This window comes from Pan paniscus, chromosome 1 (genome assembly GCF_029289425.2).
Source record: "Pan paniscus chromosome 1, NHGRI_mPanPan1-v2.0_pri, whole genome shotgun sequence".
Taxonomy (NCBI): Eukaryota; Metazoa; Chordata; class Mammalia; order Primates; family Hominidae; genus Pan; species Pan paniscus.
The window spans coordinates 73,446,517-73,463,572 of NC_073249.2; the positions used below are offsets into that span (position 1 = coordinate 73,446,517).

At 35.7% G+C, this 17,056-nt stretch overlaps 1 protein-coding gene across 1 annotated transcript in view; it reads right to left on the reverse strand.

Moving 5' to 3' along the window:
• Positions 1 to 17,056, reverse strand: part of PAPPA2 (pappalysin 2) — a 642,477-nt gene that overhangs the window by 573,199 nt on the left and 52,222 nt on the right. The gene's annotated exons all lie outside the window — the stretch shown is intronic.

Sequence of the window (17,056 nt, forward strand, 5' to 3'; positions counted from 1 at the left end):
ACAAGCTTTCTGATTTTGCCATATCCTTACCAGCGCTTATTTTCTCTCTTTTTGTTTTGCTTTTTATAATAATAGCCATCTTAACAGGTGTGAGGTGATAGCTCATTATGGTTTACTTTTATTTCCTTGATGATTAGTGATATTGATCATCTTCTCACATACCTGTTGACTATTTGTATGTCTTCTTTGAGAAATGTCTATGCAAAGTTTTTATCTGTAGTCAATCAGTTTATTCTTGCAGGTTATTTGTTATTGAGTTGTAGGAGTTACTCAGATATTTTAGATATTAGACTTTTGTTAAATATATGGTTTGCAAATATTTTCTCCTATTTTGTAGGTTGTCTTTTCATTCTGCTGATTATTTCCTTTGCTGCATAGAAGCGTTTCAGTTTTCTGTAGTCCCACTTGTCTATTTTTTGCTTCTGTTGCCTATACTTTTGGTGTCACATTAAAAAAAGGTCACTGCCAAGACCAGTGTTATGATTTTCCCCTGTGTTTTCTTTTAGGAGTTGTATAGTTTCAGGTCTTATGTTTAATTCTTTAACGCATTTTGGGTTGATTTTTGTGTATGGTATAAGAGAAGGGGCCTGATTTCATTATTTTTCATATTGATATCCAGTTTTCCCAAGATCATCTGTATCCCCAGCATTTTTGGAACCAGGTACCAGTTTTGTGGAAGACAATTTTTCCATGAACAGGGACAGTGTCGGGGGGATTGTTTCAGGATCAAACTCTTCCACCTCAGATCATCAGACATTAGTTAGATTCTCATAAGGATACTTACAAATTTGTTAAGAGGGTAAACTTCATGTTATATGTTAGTTACTACAATGAAAAAAAAAAACCAAAAATACAAAACAGTTGGTGAGAAGTGTTCTAACAGAGATCTATTAACTCAGAAACCTAAGGCTTAAAGTATATTCTTCCCTCTACCTTGTCTTATATAATGTGCCAACAATGCTTAGAGATCTTCCTGCTTAGACTGTTCTATATTATTGCTTTAGTAACTTCAAATTAGGATCCCATATTTTTGCTGGGGCAAGTATTACAATCAATTCCGAATCGGTCTCTTTGCCTCCTCTTTCTCATCTTTAATAAATTCTCATCACTATAACCAGAAAAAAATTCTATGTTAAAATGTAAATCTTATGCATCTTTCCTGATTTAATCTCTTACATAACTCTCCCTTACTTGCCCAAAAGAGAAAATACTAATTCCTTACATTGATTACTGGTTGCCATCTACTTCTTCAGTCTCATCATTCTTGCTATGCCAAACTGTTTTCTTTTTGTTCACACAGGAACTCATATCCCTTCTCACTCCCAACCTCCTGGCAAACATTTTTTATACACCAATGTTGAGTTTATCATCACTTCCCAATGATACCTTTCCTGATCCCTGAGCTGCAATCCCAGGAAGAAAATATGTATCCCTTTTATGTCTCTACTATACCTTATGAATTATCCTGTCCCAGCATGTATAGTTTTTAATTATATCTTCATTTGTTGATATGTATGTATCTCTTACTAGACTGTAAAACTGATAGTATTTGCTTCAATATTTCTTTTCCAGCAATAAGCACATGCTCAGGAAATGTCTATTTTATGTATGTGTGCACAGTCGTATGTATGAACAAATTTACAGATATGTGAATGAATGAAAAAACAAGTGAATAAATTTCTATGATAACTAAAAAAAAAAAAAAAAAAAAAAGAAGTAAATTTAATCCCTAAAGATAGAATTACAAGAGGAAAGATACAAAAGACTTTAAAAAATCAAGAATTACAAGAGGACACAAATGGACTGCAGAATTCCATTGGCTCTGAGACAGTTTTGGCCTGAATTCAAGCAGGTAGCACAGGAACCAAAGAAGCCTCAAAGAGATTACTGACATTGTGGAACACACAATTCTTTATAGTCTCAAAACTTCCCACAAATGATTTATCCATTGAAACATGGCTTTGCTGTGATAATACAAGTACCTCATCAAACTTTTGCTCCAATGGAAGACTTATTAGTCCCGGTCCCAGTCATTATCTGGGCAAGAGAAGAAGATAAATATCTGAATGTTTCTTGGTCCAAACTGTTCTATCGATACGTCTTAATAGCTTTTTACCAGACTTAGTATCAATACTCACAGATCATATCACCATTCCTAACGTCTTTAATCAATGAACTAGTCTTTTTATTCATCCCATCCTTACTCAATCTCACTCGCATTCTTGACTTTAACACCCACCTCCCAGACTATAGAATTCCTCAAGTAAAATTACATCCACTAACATTTCATTTACAATATGCACATTCACACTTTGGATTTTAGTATCTGACATTGCTTTGCCTCCACATTTATAAAATTCTGGTTTTTTCAGTGCAGCACTTGCTTGTATTAAGTTCTTTCTGAAACTTCATTATGAACTCTGAACAACTAAACAAAACTAAATTTAAATTCAAACTTTTACATTTGCAGGCAATATGACTTTATGTGAGTTACTCCCAAACCTCACAGATGCCTCTCTGTATGGCAACATATTAGCATTGCTTGATGTAGCTCTTCACACTCAACTCACCATTAAAAATCTAAACAATATCAAAAAAAGACAAAACTGGCTACATTGTAAACTAAAAATGAGAAGAATACATAACAAGTCCAAAGGGAATTTCCATTTCTACTGTCTCAATAAAAATGGATTAAGAAACATTGTTTGACCATAAATCACATTTTCCACTATCTGAATAAAATATAGAAAGCTTCAAAAAGGGGAGGAAAAGGCTTTGACTGTTCTTTACTATGTGTCACCAACTCTGAGACACAGTGAATAAAATAATCAGCAAAATATATGACTGTCTTCCGACTATATTAGTCAAAGCCAGAATCACAAACTGTCATATTCTTTAATTCTTCTACTTTATTATTTTCCCTCTTCTTATATCTATACAAACACTACAATCTCCAATGCTCAACACAGCAGAAATCAGACAAGGTATTTGGAGGTAGAGTATATCCAGTCATTATTAGTTGCCTCAGTATGTCTAGATAAAAATGTTGATTGAGAAATAAAAAACAGAAGAAAATCAGAATTATTCTATTTGGAGATAAAATTTTTCCACATGACACTATACCAGAAAAGAAATGTACCTTTGTTATAGTAAATCAAAGAATCCAATTTTTTAAACCAGAAAAGATGTAATGCCAGTCCAGTAGGTAGACGTAAGATGAATGACTCCTAGTGATTGTACAGTTCAACCTATTCACGATAAAATAAAAATTTTAATTTAAGAAGAGGAACTGCCAGGCATGGTGGCTCACGCCTGTAATCCCAGCACTTTGAGAGGCCAAGGCAGGTGGATCACTAGGTCAGGAGTTCGAGACCATCCTGGCTAACATGGTGAAACCCTGTCTCTACTAAAAATACAAATAAAACCTAGCCGGGCATGGTGGCACATGCCTGTAGTCCCAGCTACTCGGGAGGCTGAGGCAGGAGAATCCCTTGAAACAGGGAGGCGGAGGTTGCAGTGAGCCGAGATTGCACCACTGTGCTCCAGCCTGGGTGACAGAGTGAGACTGTCTCAAAAAAAAAAAAAAAAAAAAAAAAAAGGAAAAAAAAGAAAAGGAATTAAATTAGCATCTTCCAAGACAAGATAATAGATACAGTCTTTATAAAGCAGGAGATGAACCAGAAAGAAAAAATAAATTGAAATAAAGACACAGGTAAAAAGAAATGACTGAAATAAGAGAAATGCAAGGAAATTCAAAACACAATGCCAAAATAAAATCTACATCTAAAAATAGTAAGGAAATTATTTTACAGAAATCCTTTTTACAGAGATTTTACAGAAACTAGAATCAGCAAATTTAATCCATAAATATATGAAAAGAATAGCATTTCCCAACCAAGTAGGGTTCATCCTAGAAATTCAGAACATTTCAACATTCAAATAACAATCAATGTAATCACCATATGATATAGCCTAGACATCTGCTCCTGCCCAAATCTCATGTTGAATTAGAAACCCCAATGCTAGAGATAGGACCTGGTGGGAGGTGCTTGGATCATGGGGGCAGATTCCTTATGGCATGGTGCTGTCTTCACCATAGTGAGTTTTCACAAGATGTGATCATTGAAAAGTGTGTGGCACCTCCCCCTACACATTTCTCCTGCTCCTGTTTTCACCATGTGATGTGCCTGCTCCTCTTTTGCCCTCTGCCGTGATTGGAGCTTCCTGAGGCCTCCCCACAAGCAGATGCCACTATGCTTCCTGAGCAGCCTGCAGAACTGTGAGACAATGAAACCTCTTTTCTTATAAATTACCCTGACTCAGATATTTCTTTATAATAGTGCAAAAATGGCCTAATACACCATGTTAACAGAGTAATAAGAAAAATTATATGATCATTTTATTGGATAAAAAAAGCGCTCGAAAAAATTGAACATCCATTCATGATTAAAAAAAAAAATACTCTCAGCAAACTAAGAATATAGGTGAAGCCTCCTAACATAACAAAGGGTATCAACACCTACCACTCACACGCCATTCCTATCCAACATTATGCTAAATGGTGAGAGACTGAATGCTTTCTCTGAAGATCAGGAAACTAGCAAGATGTCATTCCTCACCATGGCTATACAGCATCATACTGGAAATCCTGGCAAGTGCAATAAAGCAAGAAAAAATAATGAAAAGGAATATAGATTGAAAAGGCAGAAACAAAAATCTATTTGCACATGACACGATTGTGCCTGTAGAAAGTTTCAAAGAATCTATAAAACATCTCTTAAAACTAATAAGTGAATTTAACAAGGTTCCAGGGTTCAAAGTGTGTATTAGTCTGTTTTCATGCTGCTGATAAAGATATACCCGAGACTGGGCAATTTACAAAAGAAAGAGGTTTATTGGACTTACAGTTCCACATGGCTGGGGAAGCCTCACAATCATGGTGGAAGGCAAGGAGGAGCAAGTCATATGTTGTGCGGATGGCAGCAGGCAGAAAGAGAGCTTATGCCCGGGAACTCCTCTTTGTAAAACCATCAGATCTCGTGAGACTCACTCACTATCACAAGAACAGCACAGGAAAGACTTGCCCGCATGATTCAATTACCTCCCATGCAGTCTCTCCCCCAGCACATGGGAATTCAAGATGAGATTTGGGTGAGGACACAGCCAAGCCATACAAAAGTGAATACATGTAAAAGTCAATCATATTTCTATATATTAGCAATGAACATTTGAATCTTCAAATTAATAAAAATATAAATTACCATATCACAAAAAATTGAAATACTTTGGAATTAATCTAATAATATATGAACAGGTACTATATGCCAAATGCTACAAATCACCAATAAAAGAAACGAAAAAAGATTTAAATAAGTAGAAAAATATACTACATTATGAACTCAAAGACTGAATTGTTAAGATATCAATTCTTCCTAATTTGATATATAGATACAGCACTATCCCAGTAGATATTCCAGCAAGGTTTTTTGACAGATATTGACAAGATTATTCCAAAATTTGTATGGAAAGCAAAAGAACTAGAATTGCCAAAACGACTATGAAAAGTTGAAGGACTCAAAATTATAGCAAATCAAGACAGTGTGGTATTGGCAAAAGAAATATAGTTTCCATGTGAAGAATCCATGATAGTCTGCTAGATGCTAGAGACATGAAGCTCAGTTCCCCGTGACCCCAAACAAGTAAGTGAAGCCATCAGGAACTCTACAACCCCCCAGGCATCCCACTATCTGACTGCAGCCACATGAATGAGCCCAAGAGAGTCCAACAGTAGAACCATCCATCAGAAGCCAGCCAAAATTGCCCACCCACAGAATTATGAACTAATAAATGATTGTTGTTTTAAGTTTGGCAGATTTTTTTTTACATAGCAATAAATAACTGTTAAACCATAGTAACTCCAATGCCAACTGGCAGCAGTGGAAATATGATGGTGGGGAAGCCAGCATGGAAAGAAACAGTGGTTATCTTAGCCAATTATGTTTAAATGCCTTACTTTTGCAAATTTTACAAAAGTATATTATCATATAAACACATTATTCAGAGCTTTGGAAGGGACAGGCATAAGTGGGAGACTGAATCTGGAGCTTCATTCAAGGTAAATCTACCTCTCGTAAATGTCATGCTTAATGTTAAATCACTAACAATATCTCCCTTAAAGATATAGAGACTAAAGGATTGCCTGCTATAACCTTATCATATAATATTGCTGTATAAATCTTGCCCAACAAATTAACAATAATGACTATATTTAATGCTTATTATGTATCATCACTACACTAAGGACTTCACATGGATTATTTCACTTAATTATAACAACAACCTCATGAGGTAGGGACTATTATAACACTTTTCAGATGCAGAAACTGAGCCTTACAGGGTTTAATGGCCAAAAGTTACATAGTAAATGTCAGGTTTCCATTTTCAAAATCTGTGTTCTCCATGCCTGTAATCGCAGAACTTTGGGAGGTCAAGGTAGGTGGATCACTTGAACCAAGGAGTTTGAGACCAGCCTGGACAACATAAGAAGACCTCATCCCTTAAAACAAACAACAACAACAACAACAAAAATATTGTCTTAGTAACTACACTTAGTAGTGCAAGAAAGAAAAATGAGATAAAAGTAATGGAAGAGATTATTTTAATTTTAATTATTACATTTTTCCCTATAACTTAAGGGGATTTCCTAATATATTTTCTATCTTTAAAGGAAAACAGCCTATGTTTAATTTAGAGCTAGTTATCTTACCTTATGATAACCACCTTACTGACTCTTCAATTATTTTAAGTTGATGCTCTATATTTATGCTTATAGACAAACATCATCTGGAAATAGAGATGACTATATTTTTTTCCAAATAGACAATTCTATAGAAACCATTGGAAAAAGTTACAACTATTATATCTAATGAGACAGTTCACTAAAGTAATACATACAATATAAATTTTTTTAAACCTAGTTTTCCTGAAAGCCAGCAATAAACTGAAAAACTATAATAGGGACATATAGTATTTAGAGGAGCGTTGTACCTAGAGATTGTGAATGAAATATGCAAAGCTTATATATGAAAAGCTTAATTTTCTTATGTAAAGAAAATTTCAAATATTTAATCAGTTACATAAAAGAACCTACAAATAAGTGAACCTACATAATAATTTACTATATGTGAAGTTGGAATATGTGAAGTTGTCAATCCTTGACAAATGACTTTGTAAGTTAAACTTCAACCCATTAAAGCCTCAAAATTGCTTGCCAACTTTCTTGTCTGAATTTTTTAAAGTGATGCCTTCACAGGTTTCAACACATCAGAGATAGAATATGATGAATCAAAGACCTACAAATAATAGCCAAAACTATAAAACTCTCTTGGAAGAAATTAAAGGAGAAAGGCTTCATGACAGTGGACTTGGCAATGATTTCTTGGGTATGACACCCAAAGCAAAGGCAACAAAAGTAAAAATAAATAAATTTGCTACATAAAAATTAAAAACTTATGTGCCTCAAAGGACACAACCAACAGAATGAAAAGGCACCTGGCAAAATGGGAGAAAATACTTGCAAATCATATCTCTGATAAGGAGTTAATAGCCATAATAAATTAAGAATTCCTACAACTCAACAGCAAAAAAAAAAAAAAAAACCTTAACTTTAAAATGGGCAAAGGACTTGAATAGACATTTCTTCAAAGAAGATATACAAATGTCTAACAAGCACATGAAAATATGCTTAGCATCACTAATCATTAGGCAAATACAAATCAAAACCACAGTGATATACCATCTCATACCTATTAGGCTACTATTTTAAAAAACAGAAAATAGTCAAGTGTTGGTGCAGATATGCATAGAGTTCTAGTTTTGCAAGATAAAAAGAGTTCTGGGGATTGGTTGCACAACAGTGTGAATATATTTGACACTACTGAACTGTATGCTTATAAATGCCTAATTTGCTAAATTTTAGGTTATATGTATTTTACTACAACTAATTTTTTTTTTTTTTTTTTTTTTTTTTGGAGATAGGACCTTGCTCTACTGCCAGACTGGAGTGCAGTGGCACAATCATGGCTCATTGCTGCTTCAACCTCCTGGGCTCAAGCAATCCTTCCACCTCAGTCTCCCAAGTAGCTGGGGACTACAGGTATGCACCATCACACCTGGCTAATTTTTTTAATTTTTTGTAGAGACAGGGTCTCACTATGTTGCCTAGGCTGGTATCGAACTCCTGGGTTTAAGCAATCCTCCTGCCTCAGCCTCCAAAAATGTTGGTATTATAGGCATGAACCTCCACGCCCAGACAAAATTTTTTTTAGCGACACAAACACAGCATTCAGTGTATCAAAGATGCCATATGAAGAATTAAAGACCTAAGTATGAGAGCTAAAACTAAAAAAACTTCAGAAGAAATTATAGGGATCAACTTTTATGACCTTGGATTTAGCAATGGTTTTGTAGATATGTGCCAAATGTATGAACAACAAAAGAAAAAATAAATATATTGGATTTCATCAAAATTTAAAAGTATACATATCAAAGGATGCTATTAAGAGAGTGAAAAGACAACCCAAGAATGGGAGAAAATATTTGCAAATCATATGTCTGACAAGGGTCTAGTATCCAGAATATACTTTTTTTAACTCTTACAATTCAACAACAAAATGGCAATCCAACTTTGTACATGAGCACATAGGTTTGGAGTTGAACACTTGAATAGATATTTCTCTGAAGAAAATATACAAGTGTCAAATAACCAAACAAATGTTCAACATCTCTAGCCATTAATATAATGAATATTAAAGGTACAAAAGTATAATCTACATATTTAATCATAAAAATTAAAATATTAAATACTGACACCACCAAATGCTGGTCAAGATGTGAAGAAACTGGTTCACTCATACATAGTGAGAATGTAAAAAGTGTATTAGTGTCTGTTTTCTGAGTTTATTCCTTTAGTTAAACCTAAAATCACTATACATGTTCATGATAATTAGAATAGAAAAGGGACAAAGAACAAATAGAAATAAATTCTATTCCTTCTATATAGCAGTACTTTGTTGGGTATAGATGGAAAACATCAGTCGGGAGCATTAACTTGAGTTGATCGTCAAAAATGTAGTTACTTTTAGCATGTGTTTTGCTTTAGTATATATACAGAGGCTGTAACGAAGTTGAACTATCCCATCTTTCTTCTCATTTGTAATACAGTCATACAAACAAAAAGATGAATGCTACTAGAAGGAGGTCCTTATCAAAAATATGACCCAATGCATTTAGGTGACATGAAGAAAATCTTTTTTCTCCTAGGCCTGAGATCCTTCATCCAAAAACTTAGAAGATGGAATGAGATGATCTTTAAGTTTTGGCAATCTATGTACACACATCAATTATACATCATGACATAGCTAGACAACAAGGCTATATTTTCTGGACCCATGATGGTAGGTTTGACCATGTGACTTACTTAATACAACAATGATGCATGTATCTTCTAAGAGCCAACTGAAATGGTGTCATCTCCTTGTCCCTCTGTAAATAAAAAAGACAATGTCCCAAAAAGGGGTTGTTCCTTGAGCTTCAATCCTGAAGTGAAGATGATATGGAAGAATCAACAGCTGACATTAACCAATGGGGAAATACACCTCTGTTGTTGTTACTACAGCATCACCTAATACAAAATAATTACATACAAAAATTTGCTAATAATTGAGTATCGGTTCATAGTTAAGCTTTAAAACACAAAATTACCCAAACTTAATAGAAAACTTATATAAAATATGACACAATAGAAATAAGTTAAAAGCAACTTTAAAAAATGAAAAATAGTATTTGTAGTAAAAGAAATTGACAAACATATACACAGAATGTTTTTATTTTTATTTTACTTTTTTAAATTGGTGTACATAGAACTTTCCTTGTGATTTCTGAGTCCTAAAATCACTATCCCAAGTAAGAATCAATATTGCTAAAACCATTTTTCTTCATCATTAAAATGTTTCAAGATAATATTTCCATCATTATATAAAGGACAATCCTCCTTAGCAATCCAGGTTTCCAAATATGATCTACGGGTAAGGCTTCTCCTGAAGTAATGCGACATAACCATAACATTAATTTCTTAGCTGTTAATTTGTTATCATTTTTAAGGCTAACTAGAGCACCTGGAAATTCTATGATCTTTCCAATGCTCCATGGGTGGCAAAAGAACCATTGGTTTTCTCTTCTCTTTGCTCCCTTTAAGTAGAAAACCTGGAAGTAAAATTCTTTCTAGTTATGAAAGAGATCCTATCAAACTAGATTTTAAAAACAAAGCCCAGCTATATGTTGCTTACATGAGACATACTGTGTCAATGACTTATCCCCATCAGCATGCAACTTTAATTTTATCAATGCAACCTTTGCAGCTGTTTCACTATTTTTTGCACCTTTCTGTTGTTCACTTACTGTTTCTTCTGCCTTGGAATCAATAATGTCTTTAACGATTTTCTGAGAGGCAGCCATAGGAGACTTTTGGATTTCCAGTTTTTCACACTCATGGTCTGACTGATGATGGTGTCTGAGGCAAAAATTCTTCTCACAATAAATACGTATAATTACCACAAGTTCTCATTCAGCACAGTCCTTGAATGAATGGATAAGATACATGTTTATCTGTTTTTAGTCCTCATTGATTACAGTCACCTCAGAACAACCATGAGACTCCTGGATTTGTATTCAAGGCAAAATATTCCTAAACAACCATAACATACAAATGGAGGAAAACTCACTGCTGCCATCCATGGAGCCAAAGCAGGGCTCAGGTCTCATGTGACCAAGGATGGGGATTCCCCAATCACCTTGATACCCGCAGTGCTACACCTGGCAGTGCTACTGGATGTTCAACTCCATCATCTCCCAGGTGCCACAAGGGGCAAGGCAGAGCCTGAGGGGGTGGGATAATCTGTTAGTGTCTTATAAATAAATATGCAATTACCATGCACTGAGCAATTGCACTCTTGGGCATGTATCCTAAAGAAATGTAAAATTATATTTACCAATAAAACTGCACATGGATATTTATTATAACTTTATTTGTACTAGTTAAAACTGGAAAAAACCCAAAGTGTACTTAAACAGATGAACTGTTAAACTCGTAACAATAATATAGAGGCCTGTAATCCCAGCACTTTGAGAGGCCAAGGTGGGTGGATCACTTGAGGTCTGGAGTTCTAAACCAGCCTGGCCAATATGGTAAAACCCCATCTCTACTAAAAATACAAAAAAAGTAGCCAGGTGTGATGATGCACCCCTGTAATCCCAGCTACTTGGGAGGCTGAGGCAGGAGAATCACTTGAACTCAGGAGGTGGAGTTTGCAGTGAGCAGAGATTGTGCCACTGTACTCCAGCCTGGGCAACAGAGCAAGACTCCGTCTCAAAAATAATAGTAATGATAATATATAGACTATTATTGAGCAACAAAAGAAATAAACTATTGATACACACAACAATTTAGATGGATCTCAAGGGGATTTTGCTGAGTGGAAAAAAAAACAGTCTTCAAAGGTTAGATACTGTATGATTCATTTATGTAGCATTCCTGAAATGACAAAATTACAGAGATAGAGAACAGAGTAGTAGTTGCCAGGTGTTGGAGATGAGAAGGAGGGAGGTAGTGGTGTTTATAAAAGGATAACAGAAAGGATTCTTGTGATGGAAGTACTTTGTATTTTGACTGTGGGTGGTAATTACACAAATCTACACATGTAATAAAATTACATAGAGCTAAGTACAGACATATGCAACAAGTGCATGTAAAACTGGCAAAATCTGAATAAGGTAAATGGATTCTATTAATGTCAATTTCCTGATTACGATATTGTACTATGGCTATGTAATATGTATATAACATTTGTAATCCCTGGGCCAGCAGCATTACCCAGCACTTGTTAGAAACATGAAACTCGTGGGCCTGACTTCAGACCTACCGAATCAGAAATACTGGATGGGGCTCAGCAATTTGTTTTTAACAAGCTCTTAGCTGATTCAGATGAATGCAAATGACTCTTAACCACTGCTTTAGCTTACAACCTGCTGATCCCTGGGGAACCATACCTAGGCTGGATGGAGACAACTGTTTATCACCCAAAGATCCAGGTTTTCAAGCTGGAAGCAGTAATTGCATGAGATTTGCAGGTTGATGAACTTGGGGAAGAGATGACTGTATTCCATAAAAGAGGAAAAAAGGTGTCTAAAAACGTTCTGTAGCCACAGGGATAGACTCTATTTGTTAACTGACCCAACTTCTCTCTTCCTGCCTTCTAGTCAGGAGTGGCCATGTGACATGTGACACTGTTCTGATTAATGAGATGAAAGTGGAAGTCTGTTATGAGGTTCCTGGGAAAACTTGTGTTTTCTTGATCCACGTTTGGCCCCCTTTCCCTTTTGATCTACTGAGTGCACATGTAAGATATCTATCCTAAGGAAATAATCAGAAACGTGTATACAAATTTAGCTCATTATCTTCATCATAGTGTATTTAAACCCCATCTCTACTAAAAATACAAAAAATTAGCCGGGCGTGGTGGTGGGCACCTGTAGTCCCAGCTACTTGGGAGGCTGAGGCAGGAGAATGGCATGAACCCACGAGGCAGACCTGGCAGTGAGCTGAGATTGCACCACTGTACTCCAGGCTGGGTGCCTCAGTGACAGAGTGAGACTCCATCTCAAAAAAAAAAAAAAAAAAAAAAAGAAATAATCTTAGTGTTCAACAACAGGACTATAAATAATTTTTTGTATTTTTATAAGACGGAATTTTTGTGGCCATTATGGATGATGATCACTGAGACTTTTGATGATATGGAAAAACTTATAATATTAAGTGAAAAATCAAGATATAAAGCTATATACATATTTGATAAATAATTGCATAAATATATTCACATGCATATACACTTTCAATCTTCACTTAAAAATAAATTTGTACTATAATCAATCTTTTAAGGTAAGAACTATTCTTTAAGTATTGTCTAAGTGGAGTTTCAATAATTCTTTCTTACATAAAGCACACTGATAGTGATTTTTAATGTACACCCAAGTTTAAGAACCATTGGTATACTCTATATAGGTGTGTGTCTGTCTATATATGTAAATTTTTTTACACGTAAGAACACTCCAAAATGTTAACAGAGCTATAACTGGGTGTCATTTCTCCATTATAATGAACTTTATATTACTGTGTCTTTGTTTTCATTTGTTTGTTTTTTGACACAGGGTCTTGCTCTATCACCCAGGCTGTAGTGCAGTGGCACCATCATAGCTCACTGCAGCCTCTAACTCCTGTGCTCAAGTGATCCTCCCACCTAAGCCTCCTGAGTACAGTCATATGCCACCATGCCTGGCTAATATTTTTTCAATTTTTTGTAGAGATGGGGGGGTCTCGCTTTGTTGCCCAGGCTGGTCTCAAACTCCTGGCTTCAAGCAATCCTCCCACCTCAGCTTCCCAAAATGCTGGGATTATAGGTGTGAGCCACTGCACCCAGGCCTTATTGTGTATGTTTGTAACTTTCTACTGCATAAGCATTATTACTTTTAATACAAGAAAAATGTAACTTTTAACATTAAAAAGAGAAGAGGAAATAATCCAAGCTCAAGGTAGAGCAACATAGAGCGAGAAGCATCTCAAAGACAGGAACGAGATGTCTGAGGGGTCTTAAATATCTGCCTTCAAATGGTATTTAAGCATCTCCTCCTCATCAGGCTCTAGTTTATCAATCAGGTTGAGCATTACAAACCCAAAATCTGAAATTTGAAATGCTTCTAAATCTGCAACTTCTTGAGCACCAACATGACGCTCAAAGGAAATGCTCATTGGATTATTTCGGATTTCAAACTGTCAGATTTGGGATGCTCAACCAGTATAATGAAAATATTCCAAAATCGGAAAAAAATTGAAATCTGAGACACTTCTGGTCCCCACCATTTCTGATAAGGGATACTCAATCTATAATAGCTACATGCCAGTTTACATGCTCCTCCCTGGTTCAAACAATGGAATCAGATCAATTTACAGAGTCTTTCAAAGAATTACAGCATACATATATATATGCAAAGAACAAGTATAAGTTTATTTTAGTTGCATATAACTTTTTCCTTAATATGAGATAAACCATTTTCCTAACTTATGTTTTTGCCTTTGGGGAGCCTCTATTTTCAGATGCACAGAAAGCAGAAAACACATTGGGGAAAAAATCGCTCCTCAAGGAGTGGTGTGATCAATGCTCTTTCCGTGCACCATCTCTCACTCCACTTCCACCTGGAAGATGTAATGCAGCAGGAGAAACCAGACCCTAAATATTTTACCAGGTGTTTTTCTAACAGTTTATGATTCTAGAATTCAAATTAGATTTTTAATTTTAGAATAAGGATTTTTAAATCATTAAAATTCTTCAGAAGCTTCCACTGCAGAGCTAGTGATAATAACAGATCATTGAAGCAACAGCCATCCCTCCCAAGGCAACACTCCAGCCATAATCAATTCACTTAATGCCCACGGGAGTCAGGTCTTTGTCTCCCTTACTACCTCACCGTTTATTTCAATAGAGAACTGAACCCAAAAGGAATGAAATTTATAGTGCACTTTTTGCCACTGATAAACTATAGAATTAAATAGAACATATAATTTCTAAAATGAGCTATGCTGGTGAATTTATGTGAACAGTTACTTATGAGATGACTTGTGGGAAATCAAGGTAAGTTCGCAATTACTGAACACGAAGCACCAACTGGAATTTCAAACGGGTAGAAGAGACGATAAGATACAACTATGCATATCTAATAGACATAGGATTCTACATTAATTTATATAGCTCTCCAGAGCCACATAATTCAGCTGGTTGTTTATTGAATTCCTTCATTCCTTTTGGAAAGATGACCTCAAGTTTTTGAATGGCTACATGGCTAAAAAATACCTAGCTTTTGGGGAAGGGTAAATTTAATTAACAGATATATTATTTTTAGAAAACGATTACAATTTTGTAGTTTCAAGGCAGATATAAATGAAGTCACTTGAAAGCTAAATGGTTACTTCCATTTCTACAGAGCAAGTCATGAGAACAAACTAGACTGTTCGAAGTCCATTTATCCAAGACAAAGGCTCTTTTGGAAGCTCAATCACCCAGTCCTTGGTTGATATATTTTGACACAGCTTTGATTTACCAGGGGATTTACAGGACTAGTTAATTAGAAAATCATTTAGCCAGATAAATTCACTATGCCTTTATCTCTGTTATGCTTATTCACTGACTAGGAGTAATCGTCGTTGGTAATCTATGCCTTCCTATACTGCTCTTAGTTTCTTTCCTGCTGATCCAATATGTATTGCCACCCTTTCTTGCAAACCTTTCACCTGTGCCCTCTGGAATCTCCAGGCCATGGAAAAAACAGATTTTTAAATATTATCAACGTGAATGTTTCTCATGGACATTTCTTCTCTTAAAAACTTCTCAGATGGTGCTTTTTATGTTCTTATCCTCCCTTAACCCCAAAGCTGATAGAATGAGTGTTCTCCTTACTCCTAAATGTTACTTAAAGACCTTTTTGTTTTTACCCTAACATAATATACCCTTCTCTTTGCATAAGGTGATTAAGGAATGTTGGCATGTGTTAAAGATAAAAGATGGTATATAGGGTAACACAAACTTTAGGAGAAAAGTGTTGCTTTCTTTTGAATATATTTATTATTTTTTATAATTCTATACTCCCAATTAGTTTCTAAGTTATATATTATATTGCTTTGTTTTTTAATGGTTGCCTTAGAGATTATGACATCTATCTCAACTTAACAAAGTCTGATATTATTTTAACCTCCTCCAGGACAATACAAAGGCCTTAGAATACTTTACTACATTGGGCTGGATGTGGTGGCTCACGTCTGTAATCCTAGCACTTTGGGAGGCTGAGGCAGGCAAATCACTTGAGGTCAGGAGATGGAGACCAGCCTGGCCAACATATGAAACCCCATCTCTACTAAAGATACAAAAATTAACCGGGCATGGTGGCACACGCCTGTAATCCCAGCTACTGGGGAGGCTGAGGCAGGAGAATTGCTTGAACCCAGGAGGCGGAGGTTGAAGTGAGCCGAGATCATGCCACTGCACTCCAGCCCGGGCCACAGAGCAAGACTCCCTCTCAAAAAAAAAGAAAAAGAAAAAGAAAAGTAAAAAGAAAGAAAATAATAATATTTTACTACATTGGCTACATTGGCTGGGTGTGATGGCTCACGTCTGTAATCCCAGGGAAGCCAAGGTGGGTGGATCACTTAAGGTCAGCAGTTCAAGACCAGCCTAGTCAATATGGTGAAAGCCCGCCTCTACTAAAAACACAAAAATTAGCCAGGTGTGGTGGCACGCCCCTGTAAGTCTCAGCTACCTGAGGCTGAGGTAGGAGAATCACTTGAGCCCAGGAGGTGGAGGTTGCAGTAAGTCGAGGTTGGGCCACAGGACTCCAGCCTAGAGCGAGACTCTGTCTCAAAAAAAAAAAAAAAAAAAAAAAAACAACACTTTACTACATTTACCCTCATTTTAATTTACATATTTGTTGATGTGATGTATTTTATTTCTCTGGATGGATAGATAAATAGATAGATAGATAGATAGATAGATAGATAGATAGATAGATAGAGTGGAAGATATAGTCCATATTCAACACAAAACACTTCTGTGACCAGATTTATGGGGGTTTACCCCCATACCAAGTAATTTCACAATACTTGCTGATGTCTTGTCAATACTTTAGTTCAATTCTGATACTATCTAACTGAAGATAGTGTCAGATCCCACAGATTAAGGGCTCAGCTCCACAGAACTGCCCCACTTCTGATGCCAATCACAAATCCTAGCCTCTGGAACTTCTGATTGACAAGCTATAAGTTGGGGTTTTTCAAGCCCCTTTCCTTGGGTTCAGTCATTTGCTAAAGCATCTCACAGAACTCAGAAAAGTGCTTTATTTCCATTTTCCAGTTTATTATAAAAGATACAGTGGAGTCCTAATAAAATAAGTAAGCCAC